The sequence below is a fragment of the Silene latifolia genome, chromosome 11 (genome assembly GCF_048544455.1).
Source record: "Silene latifolia isolate original U9 population chromosome 11, ASM4854445v1, whole genome shotgun sequence".
Lineage (NCBI taxonomy): Eukaryota > Viridiplantae > Streptophyta > Magnoliopsida > Caryophyllales > Caryophyllaceae > Silene > Silene latifolia.
The window spans coordinates 173,999,314-174,005,482 of record NC_133536.1 but is presented as its reverse complement, the minus strand read 5'-3'; the positions used below and the strand labels follow the sequence as shown (position 1 = coordinate 174,005,482).

The following is a 6,169-nucleotide window of genomic DNA, read 5'->3' as shown; positions in this document are numbered from 1 at the left end:
ATTTCTGCAATAATGTACAAAAATACGGAAGTAGACGGAAATAGGGAGAAATGTAGCATAAACTACATGAATGAGCTCTGAAATGCGTGTAAAATGGGATGTAAAACATCATATAAAAGACACGCATCACTTACCTTGATACTCATGGGCCGGGTTAACTTCTGACTGATCTGGCCTGGAATATAGAGTAGGTCTATAATTGTTCCCTTTGTTGCTTTTCCTATTGCTTCTTTCATGATCCTTTGGTCTACTGGGTGATCCAAGTTTGTAGCTTTTATCTTCTTCCAGCCTGATGAAAGCAAGAGTCTTGGCCTGAACATCTTCGAAGGTGTGGCAGGGATACTTAGTGAGTTCGCTGTATAAGTCACTATATGGTAGTAACCCCTGTCTGAATGCCTCCACTGCTGTTCCAACGTCACACCTGGGTATAGACACTTTCTCTTTATTGAATCTTGCAAGAAATGTCATGAGAGTTTTATCAGGCTTCAGTGTAACTCGGTAAAGGTCACTGGATCATTTCTCCAACTCCCTGCTACTCGCAAACTGTTGGTTGAAACTGTTGATCAGGTTGGCAAAGGAGTGGATCTTTGCCGATTAGCGAGGTTCATGTACCATTGCAGGGCAGGGCCAGTCAGGGTCGTTCCAAATCCCTTGCACATGAAAACTTGTTTGAACTCGCTGGGAATAGATGCAGCCAGCATTTTCTGCTTGTAAAGAGCCACGTGATTTTGTGGATCTGTGGTTCCATCATAGACCCACATGGATGGAATTGTGAACATTTTTGATAAATCTATTTTTGCTATTTCGTCTATGAAAGGCGAATCAGCATAGATGTCAGGGGCAGCTTCTTCCATGCTGGCAGGTACTCCTGGTATCTTATCGAATTTTTCGTTGAGTTTCTTGATCTCCAGAACTACTGCCATCATGATGGCTGCTGCGAATTCATCAGGTTTCTCTTTATCATCATCTTTTGGTTCACCATCACCATCTACGTTAATGGCTTTAGGAATACTTGGGCTCCCAAAACTGGAAAAATCAATGTTTTTAATGATTGATGAAAATGGGGTTCCTGGTTGGAATCTAGAGCCTGCCCCTTAGGTTTTTTCCAATTTTTGCTTCAGGGCTGACTCAGATTCTTTCAATTGCAGGATTTCTGCTTCAGTTTGGGCCACTTTTTCTTTCAGGCTTTCCAACTCAGCGGTTTTTTGGAGAGCGGCATTCAATTGTTCTTCAACGGTGGCTGGGCCATTTTTGTAGGTTTTTTGAGTTTTTGTAAGATAAGAAAAAAGGGTTTAAAGAGCTAGATGCCCCACGGTGGGCGCCAATTGTTTTGTATGGATTTGGCGTAAGGCGAAATCAGGTCAGGGTAGAGTTGTGTAAGGTTAACTAGCTCTAGATAGTCTCTTGGTCAGGTCGTCAGGGTACAATAATAAGCTGTAAATGAAATAACAACAACAACAATAAGACAAGTAATTTTGTACGTGAAAAACCCTTGAATGGGAAAAAACCACGGGCACTAAGCCAGGAGAGGATTTCATTATGTAATTTGGGAGAATAATTATATGATTATAACAATGTTTATTTCTCTCTATGTATTGTGTATGCTTCTTCTTGCGTGTGAATGATCTGCCTCCAATATCTTCAAAGTATTCCTTATATAGGCTTCCTCCTTGAACGGCTGCCTGATACGGTATTAATTGCGGTTTATTCTCCATAATTACCAGTAATAATTGCCAATTATTCCTCCCTTAATTACTACATTTACTGCGTAATCTTCATACTTAATGTTGCGTATATAATTCCTTTATAACACGCGTATATGGTCTAATATTATCCTGATATTTCGACCGTTGTCCTCTCCATGGCCTGGCGCCTATCTTCATGTGCCCTGATAGCCTGACATCCTGACAGCCTGGCAGTCAGGTTCAGGTGAGCTACTGATCAGGAAGGTCTGCGGATTTCCAGGCCTAACAAAGACCATTCCAAAATTGTTGTCCCAAGAACCACTCGCTAAGTCCGTGATGAGGACATGAGCGACAAGTTCCTTTGAATCGCTCCCAAGCTTCATACAAAGATTCTTCGTCTCTTTGTTTGAACCCCGTGATTTGGGCTCTTAGCATGTTAGTCTTTTCCGGAAGATATAACTTTTTTTAGAAAGAAAGTGCCAATTTCTTCCAAGAGTCAATACCAAGAGTAGCCTTATCAAGGCTCTTTAACCATTGTTACGCGGTACCAATTAAAGAAAAACGAAATAAGACCCATCGAATTTTGTCTTGAGTAACCCTGGTTTATGAAATCGCATCACAATAGTCACAAAACGTCTCCATGTGAGAATGAGGGTCTTCACTAGGCATCCCCCCAAATTGGCTTCTTTCGACTAATTGGAAAAAAGCGGATTTTGCAATGAAATTACCGGTCAAATGTTGTGGTGTGGGAGTACCATTGGGTAGGTTCTCCTCGGTTGGTACGGAATGTGATGAAAACTTAGGCATTGTGGGTTGATTTTGTGGTTGATTTTGTGTTTGGTTCTCCTCTCCTTCTCTTGCAAAAGGGTTGATGAACTCAATAGTATTTGGTTGAATATCCACAACCTCACCAATACCTCTCAAAGTATTTCTAGCAAGTCTTCTATTGTTGGTCAAAGTTCTTTCAATTTCGTGATCAATGGGTAACAAGTTACCTTGTGATCTTCTAGACATGCAAAATATTAAACAATTCGAAAACAATTAGAACAAACCTTAAGGAGTTTTACTTCCCCAAGGCAAAGAAAGACACAACTTAAAAAACAATCAAAGAAAATCAAATCAAGTTAATACCGTCCCCGGCAACGGCGCTATTTTTGGTCGGACTAGAGTTTTCGGTTACTTGTCGTTAGGAGTTACCTAGACCAAAACAATATTTATAACTTCACAAAGTACTCTACTATTAGTAAAGGTCGGATCCCAAGGGACAGGTATTGATGTAGGATTTCCGATTGCAAATGGTCGTGTCTAAGGGTGTTTGGGTTGAGATAAGAAACCACTAAACTAAATAACAATGTAAATAAACAAGCAAGATGATTAAAATGAGACGTAAACAATTGATTAAAAGCACTAGGGTGTCATGGGTTCATAGGGGATTCATGGGATTTGATCATACAAACATGTTTTCAACTAGATGCAAGCAATTATTGTTGTGATGGGATCGAGTTAGTGTATATCTTACAATCCCAAGGAAGGTTTGGGTCCCGGATCCGAATCGATTAGATTGTACAACACCTACAAGTCGACTTAATCCTCCCTATCCAACTATTTGCATGGTCTAATAAGACTCGAGTTGGTTTATGTCTTACAAGTCTCATTGAATAGATTAGTGATGGGTAAAAAATGCAAGGATTCACAGGCTCTCATTTCATCAAACATAACATGTGCATAAGTTGAATTCACAACAAGCAAGCAAATTAATTATGAAAGCATATTAGATTAAGCATGAATCAATCCCCATTTTGGTTTCCCCTAATTCCCCATTAACCCTAGTTAAGATGACTACTCACTCATTATCAAGTTTAACATGCTAACAAGGTTGTCAATCATACTAGCAAGACAAAGCATGATGAATAAATGAAGATGATTAATAATAATTAAAAATGGATTAAGAGAATTATACCTAATGATGATTCCAAAATAACAAGCAAAGAATAATAGAAGTACTTGATGATTGATGGAAGGTTGTCAATCCTTCAAATAAACCCCAAATAATCTTCAATTACCCAAAATAAATGATGAACAATAGAGAAATTAAGGAATGAGATTTGTATTAATGCTTAATTAAGAGTTGATTACAAGATTAAGATGAGATTAAAATTGGATTATAATAACATAAAAAGAGCATGATAATCTAATTAGTACAATGGGGTATTTATACTAAGGATTAGGTACATAAATTATGGTTACTAAGGGCTTAAATGACGATTAAGACCCTTAAGAAAAGTTGAGGAAGTGCTCCTCTCGCAAGAGATGCTCATCTCCGCTTTTCTAGTCTTCTTGGAATATGCTCATCCCGAGCGGATTAGCTGAGGGACGGTCTGCATTGGAGAGGAATCCGAGCGGATTGGTGAGGGCGACGCTCGGATTGAGAAGGACCAGAACGAGCGCCTTGACCACGGGACGCTCGGATTGTTGCAGGCCAGGACGCTCGTCCCGTGCACTGCGATGCACGGATTAGCAGTCAGTCACATCTTCTTTCTTTTCTTTCTCCAACTATCCTCAAGGATCTTATTGGAGATGCAAGGATCTTCCCATTATTGCCATTTACTTCATTATTTACATAGGCCTTCTAGTCTTGTCTTCCCTTTGATGCTTAGTCATTAGATTCGATCAATTTAGCTCCATTTTGCCATGAAAATGCAAGGTTCTTACTCCTTTCCTACCAAGGGATCAAAACCTCAAAGAATATGCAAAATGAAAGACTAAAGATAGTAAATGACCCAATTATGCACTAAAAAGCATAGGAACGAGGCTAATTCGAGGACTAAATATGCTCTAAAATGAGTCACATCAATATGGAGTGCAATGAGCCACTGTCATGATTACTCTCCTCAAATCTGCATCATCAGGAACACTCCATCTCCCATCAAACCGAACACTCCCATCTGTGTGGATTGAAAACCTGGAAACCGTGCCACTCTTCACTCTTGACTTCCATTCTTGGATCTTGGGTCAAGCTCTTGTTTTCTCTTGATATCCTCATACAAATCTGGCTCGATCGTCAAATCCCCGACGATATCCCCTTTCCGAATCATATGGATCCCCATCTTTGACATCTCATCCCTCAGCTTCAGCAAAGACATATCTGTACACAACGACTGAACACTCTTCCTACTCAAAGCATCTGCAACAACATTAGCCCTACCCTCGTGATAGATGTTCTCCATGTCGTAGTTCCCAATCAGCTCCAACCATCACCTATGTTGCATGTTAAGCTCTTTCTGAGCGTACATATATTTCAGATTCCTATGATCTGAAAACACCTTAAAGGTTTCCCTATAAAGATAGTGCCTCCAAATCTTAAGATAAAAAACAACTGCACCCAGTTCCAAATCGTGAGTAGGATAGTTCTCCTCATACGGCTTCAGCTGCCTCGACGCATAACCTATAACCTTCCCATTCTGCATCAAAACACATCCCAACCCATTCTTTGAAGCAGCGGTATATACTTCAAAGTTCTCACTTCCCTCACGTAAAGCTAGGATAGGAGCTGTGGTCAAACGCTCCTTTAAGGTCTGGAACGCCGTCTCACAACTCTCATCCCACCGAAATCTAGTCTCTTTCCTCGTCAAAGCTATCATAGGCCTCACGATCGTAGAAAAGTATTTAACGAACCTCCTGTAGTAACCAGCTAAGACCAAGAAACTCCAAATCTCAGCAACATTCTTTGGTGATTCCCACTTGGTCACTGCCTCAATCTTGCTAGGATCCACCTGTTGGAGTGTCCCCGACAATAATGCGATCACAATTGTCGATCATGATGATCACATGTTTAAATCTCATTTTTAAGAATACGTAAGGGATGATTCATTTTATAGTCAATTGATCAACATTAATCGGTAACGATTGGCTTGCTAGAGTTTGACGTTACTGTCGTGGGACGGTGGTGGTCGGTTGATCCCTTAAGGTCACACCTAAAGGATGATGCCCTAATCTGTAAAGTTGATTAATTGTATGACGATACAAGTTGATCAATTCCTTAAAATTGAACAATTTAATTAGTGACAGAGAATATTTATATCTTATTGTAATGGGATTAAATAAGATTTATTTTAGTAATAAATTGGCTTTATTACTAAAATTGTTTATTGTTTGAGAAACAATAGAGATAAGAATGAATGGCTAATTATAATTACCAGATGTTGTGAATTATAATTATATGACCCATTTTATTTATGTGATCAAGTATCACTAGTCAATTTGTTGGATGTAATTTAATTAATTCATAAAATGATATTTATGTGATAAATATGCATTAAATTAATTAATAACATGTATCATACTACATGTGACATATTGTGTGACAAATGACAAATTGACAAAATAAAATGGTGGTCCATCTTACGTGAATGAACCGAAATGGAGGAGGTTTTAGTGGGTTGTGGTTATTTTATTTTATGTGATAAAAATAAAATAATGATACC

At 39.0% G+C, this 6,169-nt stretch overlaps 1 non-coding gene across 1 annotated transcript; it reads left to right on the top strand.

Annotated features, from left to right (window-relative positions):
• The first annotated feature begins 2,013 nt into the window (after positions 1-2,013).
• Positions 2,014-2,120, top strand: LOC141615653 (small nucleolar RNA R71). Its single transcript, XR_012530062.1, has one exon. It is a non-coding gene; the product is annotated as a small nucleolar RNA R71 (small nucleolar RNA).
• Positions 2,121-6,169: the final 4,049 nt, after the last annotated feature.